The following is an 18028-nucleotide window of genomic DNA, read 5'->3' as shown; positions in this document are numbered from 1 at the left end:
GGTTAAACATCAAAATGAACGATTCGGTTTACAAAGGGGGTGGAGCCAGGAGCGGCACGCAACCCCCCCCCAGCGGACATGGGGGTCCTGGAAGCAGAGCAGAGATGGATTGCTCAGTTGGAGGGGAGCCAGCCTTGCAGGGACGGGTAGATGAGAGAGGGGATACCGGTGCCACTGCCAGATATGTGTAGAGCACACGTACTGGCTATAATGTGCTGCTCATTATAGGCTTTCTGTTCCATAGTGCTGCATAGTGAACAAATTGGAAAGTTTTGGCTCAGAAGCACAGCTCAGTAACTTTGCAGACAGCGTGCTGGGCTAGAATGACAGGGCAGGCACTGTGATTGCAGTGCAATATGATCCTCCTGCACTCTGCTCTAAATAGCTGCACTTAACTTCTCCCTAAATTTATGATGAGTGTTGGAGGTGAGAAAAGGACACATTGGGGAATGCTTTCTTTCACTGTGAGACGTTTGCATTCAAAGTATACAGATGAACATATAATTGAAATATATTTAAAGCATATGATTGCAACATGTGGGTAATGTGTGCATAAACTACGCTGGGGGCACACTACCTACGCTTGGGGCACACTACCTACGCTGGGGGCACACTACCTACGCTGGGGGCACACTACCTACGCTGGGGGCACACTACCTACGCTGGGGGCACACTACCTACGCTGGAGGCACACTACCTACGCTGGGGGCACACTACCTACGCTGGGGGCACACTACCTACACTGGGGGTACACTACCTACACTGGGGGTACACTACCTACACTGGGGGCAGCTATGTTACTATACTGGTGGCATACTACCTACACTGGGGGCAGCTATGCTACTACACTGGGGGCAGCTATGCTACTACACTGGGGGCAACTATGCTACTACATTGGGGGCAGCTATGCTACCTATATGGGGCAACTATACTACCTACACTGGGGGCAACTATGCTACCTATATGGGGACAACTATGCTACTTACACTGGGGGCAACTATACTAGCTACCTATATTGGGGCAACTATACTACCTATACTGAGGGCTACTATACTAGCTACCTTTACTACGGCAACTATACTACCTATGCTTGGCTACCTACACTGAGGGCACCTACACATGAGATCCTATGCTGAGGGCACCTATACCTGGCTACCTACCTATACTGAGTTTGAGGGCATTTTTTGGGGAGGGACGCACCAAAGCTACAACGAGCGTTGCAAATTTTTGGTGCTATATATGGGCCTGTGTGTGTGCGTGCGTATGTGTGATCACATGCAAAGAGGATGGGAGGGGGGCACCAAAATCCAGTTTCGCTCAGGGTGCAGTGAAACCTTAGGCCGGCCCTGTATGTATATATATATATATATATATATATATATATGTATGTATGTATGTATAGTTTGGCATACTGGGAGCTGTAGTACCCCCCATAGACACACGCATATACGGCTGGGGAGGCATGCTGGGAGTTGTAGTCCCCTCACCTTCACCCTCTTGCCCTGGATCTCCAGGCTCTCCATAGTGAAGTCCTCCCCGATGGTGTTGGCCTGTCTCTCCACAAACACGCTGATCTTGAACCTCTGCACGACGTACGTCTTCCCGACCCCGGCGTCCCCGACCAGAACCAGCTTAAACAGGAAGTCATACACATTGTCCGACTCCAGCGGGGGCTACATGCCGGGGGCCCGGCAGCGCACCACGTGACGTGTGCCAACATTGCAGAATGTTGCACTTATTATACTTATGCCAGATGATCAGCAGGGCTGCCAGGCAACTGACATGGTTTACAAGGAAATAAATATGGCAGCTTCCATGTCCTTCTCACCTCAGGTTCCCTTTAAAGGAGTACTGTGGGGTTTTTTAAAAAGAAAATCAGACACTTATCTGGGGCTTCTACCAGCCCCCTTGAAGACATCGACTCCTGCGCCCTCACTGCAGGATCTTGTGTTTGCCGCCACCGGTCACGGTGTCATTATCACTGGATTTCTCCTTTTAGGCTAGTCACACACCAGGACGTTGCGTTTAGGGGACGTTATAGGGCACATAACGTGCCCCTAACGCAACGCCTGGTGCTCTCTGGTGTGGATTTTGGAGTGAGCCGCGTTGTGCAGCTCACTCTGGCGTCCGTGATGCGTACTCTTGGACGCATGCGGCATCACGTGGTCCCGCCCGGCCAATCGCCGTACAGAGCGGACACTCCAGGAAGTATCATATACAAAGAGGTATTTATTAATCCATAGCGGTGATACAGCACACAAAAAAGCACTAACGTGCGCCTGTAACGTCCCTGTGTGCAAGAAGCCTTAAAATAATACCAGTTGCCTGACTCTCCTGCTGCGCCTGTGTCTCTAATACTTTTAAGCCTAGTACACACTAGCAATTTTGATAGGCCAAATATTGGTCAATTTTACCACCTCCATGTAGTATGACCATTTACCTATATAATCTGCATAGAATTGAAAATCTGTTTGGCCCTCATACTACAAGGAGGTGGTAAAATTGCCCAATTGTTGACCAATCAAAATTGCTAGTGTGTACTAGCCTCAAGGTGCATACACACATCAGACTATAGTCTTTGGAAAATGAAAGATCACAGACCAATCTTACCACCCTCCATGTAGTATGAGAGCCATACCGTCACAGTCTATTCTATGGAGCTGAACTCACCATCAGAAGAAAATCTTTGCAAGATGCTGCACACAAAGATGCTGTACAGACACAAAAGATCAGTATCTGCAAAAGATCTGTTCCTGCAAAAGATCCGTTCCTGCAAAATGCATTCATAGTCTATTAGATCTATTAGATCTGCAGATCCTCATACACACCTTGTTTAACAGACATCTGCAGATCAGACAATCATCTGCAGATCTGAAGGTCCATCCTGGTGGATCTGATCTGCAGATGAATGACTGTTAAACAAGGTGTGTATGATGATCTGCAGATCTCATAGACTATGGGCTGGTGCACACCGAGTGGCTTTTTGGGCGTTTTCAGATCCGCTTGCGGCTGCGGATCTGCTTGGTCAATGTATCTCAATGGGGTGGTGCACACCAGAGCGGCAGGCGTTTTGCAGAAACGAAAAATGCCTGGGTGAGGCATTTTTTGGATTTCGGATGCGTTTCTGCCTCAATGTTAAGTATAGGAAAAACGCAAACCGCTCTGAAAAACGCCTGTTCAGAGCGGTTTTGCAGGCGTTTTTGTTACAAAGGCTGTTCAGTAACAGCTTCACTGTAACAATATATGAAATCTACTATACTGAAAACCGCAGCAGCAATCCGCAAAACGCTAGCAAAACGCCTCATAAAAATAAAAAAAAGCGTTTAAAAATCTGCTAGCGTTTTGCGGATCTGCTTGTGGTTTTTGGTGTGCACCAGCCCTTAGAATGCATTTTGCAGGAACAGATCTTTTGCAGGAACAGATCTTTTGCAGATACTGATCTTTTGTGTCTGTACAGCATCTGTGTGTGCAGCATCTTGCAAAGATTTCCGTCTGATGGGGAGTTCAGCTCCATAGAATAGACTGTGTAGAGTATGGCTCTCATACTACATGGAGGGTGGTAAGATTGGTCTGTGATCTTTCATTTTCCAAAGACTATAGTCTGATGTGTGTATGCACCCTTAGTGTTTGACAGAGTGAAGCTACGTACTCACATGCGACAACGATCGTTCGTTGTCAACGACGAACAAACTTTCAATTGACGAAAGAACGACCTAAGTAAAGTTAGTTTTAAAAGGTGTGTAACGATCACATCGTTAGAACGAACATTACATCACGTAAAAGCAACTATTGCGCCTGCGTATAAAAATGAAAAGTTCCATGGAGAAATAGTGAAATGCGCATGTCAAGCCTAGTACGAACGACCGTTTCCAACGATGTACTACTTTTGCAAATGATCATCGTTGGAAAAAATCCGCCAAGCTAGATCGTTCGTTTTTAACGATCTAGCTCGTCCGTCGTTAGACTTAATGGTCGTTGGCTGCTTTTTTTTAAACGATTGTCGTTTGAAACGATCGGGGAACGATCGTTTCAAACGACTATAGTCGCATGTGTGTATGCACCTTAAGAGTGAGTTAGCTGTGTGATTAGTGATTTGTTTGATTAGTGATTTGTTTGATTAGTGATTGATTAGTTGAGTGAGTGTAGTACATTTTTTTTGTTTTCTTTATTTTGTGTTTTGGATTTATTTTATTTATTTCACCCCCTTATTTTGTGATCTGTTCTGCTCATACGTACTACGTACCCCTTCCCCAATAAAGTTTGTGGCCCCCCCAAAAAATGGAGCGAGGGCAGCAGAAAATTCCTGCCACTCCAGGACATGGAGTCATGGACGTTCACGTCAAGTACGTGATCAGGGTGAGGGTGGCAGCAGCAGCAGGAAGCGTTCCCCCCTGGTCAGAAATGTCTTCCCTGTGTTCGCAGCAGGCTCAGCAGCACGCAGGAAAATTCTGTCACAGCAGGAGGCAAAGACAGTTGTGGATTATTTACATCAGGATTCAGAACCCTCTACCCAGGAGGAACTTGAAGCTGGTTGCAGCAGCGCCAGCAGTGGCCGCCAGGTTCCTCATGACCAGAACCCGACCGCAGCTGCTTCTGATGACGATGATGAGCTTGTTTCCTCCCAGTACTCCGCTGAGTCCACTCCAGAAGTACAGCACACCATCGCTGAGACTGAGAGAGATGTGCAGAATGTTTGGCATGAGGCATTGGAGGAGACCATGGGACCAAGCTCCCAAGAAATGGTGGGTTCTGTGGTGACAGAAATGGCCATTGTGTTTTCCTCATCCAGTGTCACCAGTCAACATCACCAACAACACTCAACTACAGAGGTGTTTGGTGGCAAGTTGGAGGGTCCAGATGACTCACTTATTGCACTGGATGCTATTTTTGATGATTATGATGATCAGGTGGGTGATAAAACTTATTTGCCACCTGTTCGGTTAGGCAGTAGCAGGCGTGAGCAGCCTGTACAAACAGAGCAGACGGTTAGCCAGCAGACTGCTTCCCCGTCTGTCAGTACCCGCCACCAGTCCAATGCCGAGCGTCAAGGTGCTAGAACAGGTCGCACCACTGCTGGACGTGCACGGAATGATGCGGAAGAGGATGAATCCAGGGCAGTCTGTTGTGTGTGTCGTAAATCGGTGAGCAGAGGCAAATCGGGCACCGGGTACGGCACTTCAGGGCTGCTAAGCCGTCTGCGCAACAACCACAAATGGGAGTTTGAAGTTGTAAAAAATTACAATAAGATGGGTGGAGTAAAAGCAGCACCAACAGGCCCCTCCTCTTTTTTTCCTAGTCGTCCGAGTCCTGTCTCTTTCCAACCTGCTCCTCAGTCCCATTCGACTTCAAAGTCCTCTGCATGCCAGGCTGGTAAAGGACTGCAGACCTCGCCGGCAAGCACTTCCTCATCATCCTTGTTGGTTGAATCACCAGTGTTCCAGCGTCAGGCCTCTGTGCCAGAAATGTTGCATAGGAAGCGGATGCTCCCTGCAACTGATCCGTTTGTGGTGAAAAATAATGCGCTCCTGGCAAAGCTGTTGAGCCAACAGCTGCTGCCCTACCAGTTTGTGGGGTGTGCCATCTTCCGCAGACTGATGAAGAGTGTTGCTCCACAATGGCGGATCCCCAGCCGCCATTATTTTGCCAGGACTGCTATCCCTGCCCTGCACCCGCACATTGTGGAGTGTGTCGGCCGGTCTATGGATCACGCTGTCGGTGGCAAGGTGCACTTCACGATGGATGGCTGGAGCAGCAGGCATGGGCAGGAAAAGTATCTGACTTTTACCGCCCATTGTGTCACCCTCCATGGTGCTGCTGAGGAGGGTGCAAGATCTGGGGCATCTCAACTGGTTGTGCCGCCACGTGGGTTGAAGGGAAGGCCTGTTCCACTTCCCTCTGCCACCTGTTCTGTCCAAGGCCAGTCTGCCATTGCTGAGCCTCCCAGCAAGTGGTCCCGCTCCTCCTACACTGGTCTGCAGCACCATCGATGCCAAGCAGTGCTGAAAATAGAATCCATGGAGGAGAACAGGCAAACTGGATCTGTAATCCTTGCAGCCTTACAGGGTCAGATTCGGTAGTGGCTGACCCCACGAAGACTTGACACAGGTATAGTGGTGTCTGATAATGGTGCCAAGTGCCAACATGCTGGCCACCATTTCGCTAGGTGGCTGTACCCACTTACCTTGCTTGGCCCACGTCTTCAACCTTGTAGTCCAGAAATTTCTACAAACTTTCGAAGGGTTGAAGGATGCTGTGGCCTCAGCATGAAAAGTGTCAGCCCACATCCATTGCTCCGCAACTGCCACCGCGGCCATGAAACTGCTGCTGTGCTGCCATAGCTTGCCGCAGCACAGGCTTATTTCAAATTGTCCGACGCGGTGGAACTCTACACTACACATGCTGGAGAGGTTGTGGGATCAGTGCACGGCGGTCAGGCTATACCTGTCTGAGGCATCTTCCACCAGAACAGGGCCACTGGACTACATTACTGGGGACCAGTGGCAGCTGATTGGACAGGTGTGCAAAGTGTTGGAGCCATTTGAGCAGGCAACAAAAGTGGTCAGTGAGGAGCACTGTAGTATATCAGAGGTGCTCCTTCTTGTCTTCACCATGGAAAAGACTCTTGAAAAACTGCTCGAATGGGGGGAGGAAGCCCTTCTGAACAGTGGCCAGTCAGGTGAAGGAGTGAGTGGGCATGCTCCAGTCCTGGATGAGGAGGCAGAGCTTGTGGAAGCGGAAGAACTCATTGTCCAGGGGTGGGAAGAAGATTTTGATGCGGAGCTGGATCATGATGTCGACGACAGTTCTGAAAGCCAGGAAGAGGTGATTCATGGCAGACATCTCTTCCCCATGCCTGCTCGTATGATCCAGTGCCTAAAGAAAGACCCCCGGATTAAAACTTTAAAAGCAAGGCTCGACATGTGGGTGGCCACCATCTTAGATCCCCGGTGCAAGGGGAAAATGCGCCAGTCCATACTCCCCCTCCCAAGCAAACGCCAGGATGAGCCAGATCCGGGATGCCAATCATCGTTGGGTAGAAGATGCGTTTACTACACCTGTACCCCGGCTCCAAGCTACCAAGCCTAGTAGTAGTCATCACACTCAGCAAAGGTCTGGTGGTCCCACTCCCAGCAGCAGCACCAGTAGCCAATCTGTGAACCTGCTGAGTATGCTGAAGGCATTTTACCAGCCAGTGCCAGATACTCCTTCTAGAAGCAGCACCACCAGTGGAGAAAGTGGTCACCACCGCCAGCGGCTGGCTCGTATGGTGGACGATTACTTGGGGTCAGCCAGTGCTCCAGACAATATGGAGACTAATGATGACCCCATGCAATATTGGACCAAACAATTGGATACCTGGCCTGAACTCACTCAGTATGCACTGCAGGTTTTTGCATGCCCCGCCTCCAGTGTTCTTTCTGAGCGAGTATTTAGCGCTGCAGGTGGAGTGGTCACCGACCAACGGACCCGTCTGTCCACAGACAATGTGGACATGCTAACATTCATTAAAATGAACGAGGCATGGCTCAGTGACAATTACAAGGCCCCTCTCACTGATTCAACAGAATGAGTACAATACTTTATTGATGAATTTTTTTTTAGGACTGCCGTGGAACTACTTCTAGGTCCCATGGCCTACGTCAAGTCCTGCTGCTCCAAATAATTTTTAAGACTGCCGTGGAACCACCTCTAGGTCCCATGGCCTACGACAAGTCCTGCTGCTACAAATAATGTTTAGGACTGCCATGGAACCACCTCTAGGTCCCATGGCCTACGACAAGTCCTGCTGCTACAAACAATTTTTAGGACTGCCGTGGAACCACCTCTAGGTCCCATGGCCTACGACAAGTCCTGCTGCTACAATCAATGTTTAGGACTGCCGTGGAACCACCTTTAGATCCCATGGCCTATGACAAGTCCTTCTGCTCCCAAAAAATTATAATGACTGCTGTGGAACCACCTCTAGGTCCCATGGCCTACAACTTCTCCTGCTGCTCCAAACAATTTTTAGGGCTACCATGGAACCAGTGGCTCCCATGGCCTACCACAACTCCTGCTGCTCCAAACAACACTTGTAAATGACCACCGTGGAACAGCATGGCTTACGCAACAACTCCTGCAGCTCCAAACCACAATTATGATGACCGCCGTGGAACACCATGGTTTACACGACAACTCCTGCTGCAAAAAAAAAATATATCAAATTTTTTTTTTAACCACTTGCCGACCGCCTACTTCATATTGGCGGCGGCAAAGTGGCAGCCCCAGGACCACGTAACGCAGAATGGCGTCAGGTCCTGGGGCACTCTTTGGCCGGGGATCGCGCGCTGGGATGCGCGCGCATCCGCCGGCAATAGGCTCCGCCCACCCGCGCCGTCAACCCGCCGGCCAATCAGAAGCGCCGGCGGGTTGTTAACCCGACGATCGCCGGATAGGAAGCGTATAATACGCTTTGTAATGTTTACAAAGTGTATTATACAGGCTGCCTCCTGCCCTGGTGGTCCCAGTGTCCGAGGGACCACCAGGGCAGGCTGCAGCCACCCTAGTCTGCACCCAAACACACTGATCTGCCCCCTCCTGCCCCCTGATCGCCCACAGCACCCCTCAGACCCCCCCCTACCCACCCCCCAGACCACTGTTTGCACACAATCACCCCCCTAATCACCCATCAATCACTCCCTGTCACTATCTGTCAACGCTATTTTTTTTTTTAGTCCCTAAACTGCCCCCTGCTCCCTCCTGATCACCCCCCCACCCCTCAGATTCTCCCCAGACACCCCTAGACCCTCCCCCCCTGTGTACTGTATGCATCTATCCCCCCTGATCACCTGTCAATCACCTGTCAATCAACTGTCAATCACCTGTCAATCACCCGTCAATCACCCCCTGTCACTGCCACCCATCAATCAGCCCCTAACCTGCCCCTAACCTGCCCCTTGCGGGCAATCTGATCACCCACCCACACCAATAGATCGCCCGCAGATCCGACATCAGATCACCTCCCAAATCCATTGTTTACATCTATTCTCTCCTCTAAACACCCACTAATTACCCATCAATCACCCATCAATCACCCCCTATCACCACCTGTCACTGTTACCCATCAGATTAGACCCTTGCGGGCACCCAATCACCCGCCCACACGCTCAGATTGCCCTCAAACCCCCCCTTATCGATTCACCAGTGCATTATTTACATCCGTTCTTCCCTGTAATAACCCACTGATCACCTGTCAATCACCCCTGTCACTGCCACCCATCAATCACCCCCTGTCACTGCCACCCATCAATCACCCCCTAACCTGCCACTTGCGGGCAATCTGATCACCCACCCACACCAATAGATCGCCCGCAGATCCGACATCAGATCACCTCCCAAGCGCAGTGTTTACATCTATTCTCTCCTCTAAACACCCACTAATTACCCATCAATCACCCCCTATCACCACCTGTCACTGTTACCCATCAGATTAGACCCTAATCTGCCCCTTGCGGGCACCCAATCACCCGCCCACACGCTCAGATTGCCCTCAGACCCCCCCCTTATCAATTCGCCAGTGCAATATTTACATCTGTTATTCCCTGTAATAACCCACTGATCACCCATCAATCACCCCCTGTCACTGCCACCCATCAATCACCCCCTGTCACTGCCACCCATCAATCAGCCCCTAACCTCCCCCTTGCGGGCAATCTGATCACCCACCCACACCAATAGATCGCCCGCAGATCCGACATCAGATCACCTCCCAAGTGCAGTGTTTACATCTCTTCTCTCCTCTAAACACCCACTAATTACCCATCAATCACCCATCAATCACCCCCTATCACCACCTGTCACTGTTACCCATCAGATTAGACCCTAATCTGCCCCTTGCGGGCACCCAATCACCCGCCCACACCTCAGAACGCCCTCAGACCCCAGCCCTGATCACCTCGCTAGTGCATTGCTTGCATCTATTTCCCCCCTCTAATCACACCTTGAGACACCCATAAATCACCTCATGTCACCCCCTAGCACACCTACCCATCAGATCAGGCCCTAATTTGCCCCGAGTGGGCTCCTGATCACTCGGCCAAACCCTCAGATCCCCCTCAGACCCCCTTCCGATCACCTCCCCAGTACATTGATTGCATCTATTTTCCCCTCTAACCGCCCCCTGAGACACCCATCAATCACCTCCTGTCACCCCCCTAGCACTCCTATCCATCAGATCAGGCCCAATACATCCTGTCATCTAAGAGGCCACCCTGCTTATGACCGTTTCCACAAAATTTGCCCCCTCATAGACCACCTGTCATCAAAATTTGCAGATGCTTATACCCCTGAACAGTCATTTTGAGAAATTTGGTTTCCACTCACTACTCACAGTTTTGGGCCCGTAAAATGCCAGGGCAGTATAGGAACCCCACAAGTGACCCCATTTTAGAAAGAAGACACCCCAAGGTATTCTGTTAAGTGTATGATGAGTTCATAGAAGATTTTATTTTTTGTCAAAAGATTTTTATTGTTTTTTTCACAAAGTGTCATTTTTCACTAACTTGTGACAAAAAAAAACAATACATATCAATTTCCGCTAACTTGTGACAAAAAATAAAATCTTCTATGAACTCGCCATACACCTAACGGAATACCTTGGGGTGTCTTCTTTCTAAAATGGGGTCACTTGTGGGGTTCCTATTCTGCCCTGGCATTTTAGGGGCCCTAAACCATGAGGAGTAGTCTAGAAAACAAATGCCTCAAAATGACCTGTGAATAGGACGTTGGGCCCCTTAGCGCACCTAGGCTGCAAAAAAGTGTCACACATGTAGTATCGCCATACTCAGAAGAAGTAGTATAATGTGTTTTGTGGTGTATTTTTACACATACCCATGCTGGGTGGGAGAAATCTCTCTGTAAATGGACAATTGTGTGTAAAAAAAAATCAAAAATGTGTCATTTACAGAGATATTTCTCCCACCCAGCATGGTTATATGTAAAAATACACCACAAAACACATTATACTACTTCTTCTGAGTACGGCGATACCACATGTGTGACACTTTTTTGCAGCCTAACTGTGCTAAGGGGCCCAAAGTCCAATGAGTACTTTTAGGATTTCACAGGTCATTTTGAGACATTTGGGTTCAAGACTACTCCTCACGGTTTAGGGCCCCTAAAATGCCAGGGCAGTATTGGAACCCCACAAATGACCCCATTCTAGAAAGAAGACACCCCAAGGTATTCCGTTAGGAGTATGGTGAGTTCATAGAAGATTTTATTTTTTGTCACAAGTTAGCGGAAATTGATATGTATTGTTTTTTTTTTCACAAAGTGTCATTTTCCGCTAACTTGTGACAAAAAAAAAATCTTCTATGAACTCACCATACTCCTAACAGAATACCTTGGGGTGTCTTCTTTCTAAAATGGGGTCACTTGTGGGGTTCCTATACTGCCCTGGCATTTTAGGGGCCCTAAACCGTGAGGAGTAGTCTAGAATCCAAATGCCTCAAAATTACCTGTGAATAGGACGTTAGGCCCCTTAGCGCACCTAGGTTGCAAAAAAGTGTCACACATGTGGTATCGCCGTACTCAGAAGAAGTAGTATAATGTGTTTTGGGGTGTATTTTTATACATACCCATGCTGGGTGGGAGAAATCTCTCTGTAAATGGACAATTGTGTGTAAAAAAAATCAAACAATTGTCATTTACAGAGATATTTCTCCCACCCAGCATGGGTATGTGTAAAAATACACCCCAAAACACATTATACTACTTCTCCTGAGTACGGCGGTACCACATGTGTGGCACTTTTTTGCACCCTAAGTGCGCTAAGGGGCCCAAAGTCCAATGAGTACCTTTAGGATTTCACAGGTCATTTTGCGACATTTGGTTTCAAGACTACTCCTCACGGTTTAGGGCCCCTAAAATGCCAGGGCAGTTAGGAGTATGGTGAGTTCATAGAAGATTTTATTTTTTGTCACAAGTTAGCGGAAAATGACACTTTGTGAAAAAAAACAATTAAAATCAATTTCCGCTAACTTGTGACAAAAAAAAAAAAATCTTCTATGAACTCACCATCCTCCTAACGGAATACCTTGGGGTGTCTTCTTTCTAAAATGGGGTAATTTGTGGGCTTCCTATACTGTCCTGGCATTTTAGGGGCCCTAAACCGTGAGGAGTAGTCTTGAAACGAAATTTCTCAAAATGACCTGTGAAATCCTAAAGGTACTCATTGAACTTTGGGCCCCTTAGCGCAGTTAGGGTGCAAAAAAGTGCCACACTTGTGGTATCGCCGTACTCAGGAGAAATAGTATAATGTGTTTTGGGGTGTATTTTTCCACATACCCATGCTGAGTGGGAGAAATATCTCTATAAATAGACAATTGTGTGTAAAAAAAATAAAACAATTGTCATTTACGGAGATATTTCTCCCACCCAGCATGGGTATGTGTAAAAATACACCCCAAAACACATTATACTACTTCTCCTGAGTACGGCAATACCACATGTGTGGCACTTTTTTGCAGCCTAACTGCACTAAGGGGCCCAAAGTCCAATGAGCATCTTTAGGCTTTACAGGGGTGCCTACAATTAGGCACCCCCCAAAATGCCAGGACAGTGAACACACCCCACAAATGACCCCATTTTGGAAAGTAGACACTTCAAGGTATTCAGAGAGGAGCATAGTGAGTCCGTGGCAGATTTCATTTTTTTTTTTGTCGCAAGTTAGAAGAAATGGAAACTTTTTTTTTTTTTCTTTTTTGTCACAAAGTGTCATTTTCCGCTAACTTGTGACAAAAAATAAAATCTTCTATGAACTCACCATGCCTCTCACTGAATACTTTGGGATATCTTCTTTCCAAAATGGGGTCATTTGGGGGGTATTTGTACTATCCTGGAATTTTAGCCCCTCATGAAACCTGACAGGTGCGCAGAAAAGTCAGAGATGCTTGAAAATGGGAAAATTCACTTTTGGCACCATAGTTTGTAAACGCTATAACTTTTACCCAATCCAATAAATATACACTGAATGGTTTTTTTTTTATCAAAGACATGTAGCCGAATAACTTTGGCGCTCAAATGTATAGGAAATTTTACTTTATTTGAAAAATGTCAGCACAGAAAGTTAAAAAAGTCATTTTTTTGACAAAATTCATGTCTTTTTTGATGACTATAATAAAAAGTAAAACTCGCAGCAGCTTTCAAATAGCACCAAAAGAAAGCTGTATTAGTGACAAGAAAAGGAGGTAAAATTCATTTAGGTGGTAGGTTGTATGACTGAGCAATAAACCGTGAAAGCTGCAGTGGTCTGAATGGAAAAAAAGGCTCTGGTCCTTAAGGGGTTTTATGACTGCAGTCATTAAGTGGTTAAATGAACGGTGGAACAGCCACTAGGTCCCATGGGCTACCATTTAGCACAAAAGAGGCTTCAATTGCGACTATTTTAATTTTTCCGCCGGAATGCGGAATTCCACGGAAATGTAATGGCGACGGAATTTACCGCTGGCAGAATCCGCCAATTCCGGCGGAACGGAATTCAGACCTTCCGATCATCCCTAACCGCGATCATGATTTTACCATGATTTGAAAGTAAGTCAATGGGAGCCCTTTTTAAAAATCTCTTAGAAAGTTCTGATGGCTAAAAAGTGCTCATAAAAGCGCTTATAGTGTGTCTGAGCCCTTAGTATTTGTACGCTGCGGGTAAGTTGGGCGCCAGGAGCGCCGAATGACGGCTCTTCCTGCTGCCACTAAACTCTCTAGCTGTGTTAAATACTATTCCCCCTCCGAGTCGTTACAACACTGAGGGAGGTGTAATTTGGGGTACGGCGATCACCGGAGCCCCAAATTTCCTTTACGCACCCCGCGCAGCATATTATTGCTGCTATGGGTCTCCTAGTTTGGGTAACCGGTGCTGAGCACCGTGCACCAAAACCACCTGCTTTGCCTTCTCTCTCCTATCTTGTTATTAGAAACCATAATCCAAAGCTGGCCATACATGCATCAATTGTTACGGACAGATTATTTCACAATGATTGAATCATAATGGCTTTTCCACCTGTCAGTACTGAGTATGGATGTGGCATATAGGGTTTCATACTATAGTGAAGTGGGTCGTGGGCAGGCCAGGCAGTAATTCACCATCAATAAAAAGCAGGTAAGCAAGGCATGGATGTTGCGGGGGGGAGTGAAAACAGTGATGGGATGGGTATCAAAACTTTGGAAATTAGCATTAATGAAGCAGGGATCATGGTGCCAGCAGGAAGGTCAGTAAGGATGTGTCTGGTAAAGGGGGAGGGGATATCCAAGGTGGAAGAGGGGCATATTTGAGGGATTAGTAGAGATTTGTGGCGAAGGGGAGGACATAAGTGTGGGGTGTGGGGTGGGGGGGGGGGGGAATGAGCTATGGGGAATTAAAGTGGCCATACATCTGTTGACTTGACAGCCGTTCGACCATCCGTTTTGATATTATCGAATCAGAAAACAATTTGCGGTGGAAATTGGTTGAATGTATTAATCTGAGATGTTGGGAAATCTCAGGCCAATGTGGTTGTCAGGTGCGATAATCACGGCATGCAATAACCACGAATGATAGACACGACGTAAATCTTGGCCATTGTTCCTCAAAATGTATTATGTGCACCCGTTGCCTGTATTTCCGCATTGGTGCTCCACGTGACTACTGGCATATACGACGTGGGGTGTGTGTGTGACATCATTTGGGCTGGGGCTGCCATGATAACGGGCCTCTGGTTTGTGTTTCCCTCCAGGCCAAAAGGTCCCAGTCCTCCCCTGTAATATATATATATATATATATATATATATATATATATATGGTTTGGCATACTGGGAGCTGTAGTCCCCCCCATAGACACACACAGATAAGGTTGGGGAGGCATGCTGGGAGTTGCAGTCCCCTCACCTTCACCCTCTTGCCCTGGATCTCCAGGCTCTTCAGGCTCTTCATAGTGAAGTCCACCCCGATGGTTTTGCCCTGTCTCTCCACAAACGCGCCGCTCTTGAACCTCTGCACGACGCATGTCTTCCCGACCCCGGTGTCCACGACCAGAACCAGCTTAAACAGGAAGTCATACACATTGTCCGACTCCAGCGGGGGCTGCATGCCGGGGGCCCAGGAGCGCACTACGTAACGTGTGCCGACACTGCGGAACTACAGCGGCAGCTTTACAGAATACCCAGCATGCTCAGGGAGAATCAGATGGGCAGGCCATAAAATGTTAACTCTTGACTGTTAACTTAAAGGGAAGGTTGCACAGACTATAAAAAACAAACTTCACTTACCTGGGGCTTCTTCCAGCTCCTGGTAGTCGATCGGTGCCCTCGCCACAGCTCCTCTCCCTCTCTTTGTCCAGCGATGAAGAAGCCAACCTCACCAGGTCGGCTTCTGTGCGCTCCACGGCGGGGGGTCACGTGGTGTAGGGACGTCATCGGGTCTCTACTGTGCAGGCGCAGGACTACTGCGCTTGCGCAGTAGAGACCAGATGACATCACTTACATCACGTGACCCGCACCGTGGAGCGCACATGAAGCCGACCCGGAAACCGACCTGAATCAGAATCAGAATCAATTTTATTTCGCCAAGCATGACTGGGTCAAGCCCAGAATTGGGTTTGGCACAATGGAGCAGTACATAGAAAGAAAGGCAGGAAAAATGTTAGAATGACAGTAGTATCTCATACTCAAATATAAGCATACACGAATATACAATCAACAATTTGATATACACAGCCGAGGTCTGCCGCTCCTATGCAGGTGGTAGGGCGCTGATAGAGGGTGGTAGAATGTTAAGGGAGTTCAGGAGGCTAACGGCCATTGGGAAGAAAGAGTTCTTGTGTCTGGTGGTCTTGGTGGGGATGGCCCGAAGTCTCTGACCCAGTGGAAGTGGGGTAAAAAAACTGGGTGAGTGAGGTCACTTGCAATCCTCAGTGCCCTGGCTCGCAGTCTTGTGTTATACAGGTGGCCAAGTGGGGGCAGAGGTCTCCCAATGATCCTCTCCGCCGACCTAATGATCCTCTGTAATAATTTGTGCCTGTCACTGGCGGTGGTTCCCACATTCCAGACCAAGATGGCGGAGCAGGGGATCGATTCAATGGTGGCAGTGTAAAAGCATGTTAGAATATCCTGAGCCATGCCGAACTTCCGCAGTAGGCGGAGGAAGAAGAGTCTCTGCTGGGCTTTTCGTTGGGTTGACGTGATATTGACTCTCCAACTGAGATCGCTGGAGATGGTGGTGCCCAGCAGGCGAGCGCAGGGCACTCTGGCCACCTCGGTGCCATCGATGGAGATGGGGTAGGTGCCGACTTCCTAAAGTCAATTATAAGTTTGACGGTTTTGGCCGTGTTGAGCACCAGGCTGTTCTCTTTACACCAGTGGCATAGTCTTTCCACCTGCTGCTGGTAATCCCGGATGTTGTCCTTGGTGACGAGGCCAACAATGGTGGTGTCATCCACAAATTTTATGACTTTGACAGAGTCGGCCATGGATCTGCAATCATTTGTGTAAAGGGAGAAGAGCAGCGGGGACAGGACGCAGCCCTGGAGTGCCCCTGTGTTTGTTATCGCTTCTCGGGAGTAGATGTCCCCCAGGCTAACAACTTGGGATCTGTTAGAGAAAAAGTCAGTGATCCATAGCCGTAGGGTGGAGTGGACCCCCACTTTGGTCAGGACATTCTGGAGAAGCGTGGGCATATAGTGTTAAATGCCGAGCTGAAGTCTAGTAGCAGTACTCTGGCATACGCATCCTTCCTGTCTAGATGGTTGTAGATGTATTCCAAACAGATGTTTAGAGCATCATCAGTGGACCTATTTTCCCTGTAGGCGAACTGGAGTGGGTCTAGTAGGGGCAAGGTGGGTAGCTTGAGGGTGGATAAGACCACTCTAGGAACTTCATGATGACGGACGTCAGGGCTACAGGCCTGTAGTTGTTGAGGTTGGAGATGCCTTGTTTCTTAGGAACTGGAATGATGGTGGACCTCTTGAAGCACGCCGGGACTCTGCCCTCTGTCAGTGACCTACTGAAGATGGCAGAGAGGATGTGGCAAGTTGCTCCGAACAGGTTTTGAGGCAGGCTGGGGACACGCCGTCGGGTCCTGAGGCTTTCCTGGCATTTAGCGTGGACAGGAGGTGCCGAATGTCTGCTTCCCTCACTTCCAGAGAGAGTGAGTCCTCACTTGGGTCGCTGTGCGCGGGGGCTGGGGGGAGGAGGTGGTGGGTGCCCCTCAGGCTTGGTCTGCCTTTCAAACCTGCAGTAGAATTTGCTCAGTTCTTCTGCTAATTCAGGGCTGGGTGTAGCATGTTGCGGGGGAGGCTTGTAGTTGGTGGCAGCCTTAAGCCCTTGCCATACAGCTTGTGAGTTGTTCGAGTGAAGTTTCTGCTTCATCCTCTCAGCAAACTCCTCTTTTGCGGCTCTCAGCTCTCGCTTCTGAGCGTTCCTCACCTTCCTGAATTCCTCCTGGTTTCCTGCCTTGTGAGCCGCCTCCTTGCATTTCCGCAGTAGCCGTAGCTTGTTGGAGAACCACGGTTTGTTATTCGGGTAGACCTTGAAGGATTTGGTTGGGACGGAGGAGGCCTCGCAGAAGCTGATGTAAGAGGTGACGTTGTCCGCCCACTCGTCCAGGTCTGGAGCTGCCACGGATTCCCAGTCCGTGCAATCAAAGCAGGCTTGAAGGTGGAGCTTGGCCTCGCTGGACCACACCTTGGAGGACTTCACGACCGGTTTTGCCGATTCCAGGAGCCTTCTGTAGGTGGGGATGAGATGAACAAGGCAGTGGTCGGTGGAGCCAAGTGCTACCCCAGGGATAGACTTGTAGGCATTCTTCAGTAGCGTGTAACAATGATCGAGGGTGTTTGGGCCTCTGGTAGGGCAGGCAACATGCTGGTGGTAGCGTGGCAGCTCCTGACGAAGGTTCGCCCTGTTGAAGTCCCCCATGACTATGAACAGCGAGTCTGGGAGAGATATTTCCCACTGCAAGATGGTGTCGCTGAGGGAATTCAGGGCAGATTTGGCTTCGGCATCAGGGGGAATATAC

The sequence above is a fragment of the Hyperolius riggenbachi genome, chromosome 2 (genome assembly GCF_040937935.1).
Source record: "Hyperolius riggenbachi isolate aHypRig1 chromosome 2, aHypRig1.pri, whole genome shotgun sequence".
Classification (NCBI taxonomy): Eukaryota; Metazoa; Chordata; class Amphibia; order Anura; family Hyperoliidae; genus Hyperolius; species Hyperolius riggenbachi.
This window is presented reverse-complemented; position numbering follows the sequence as displayed.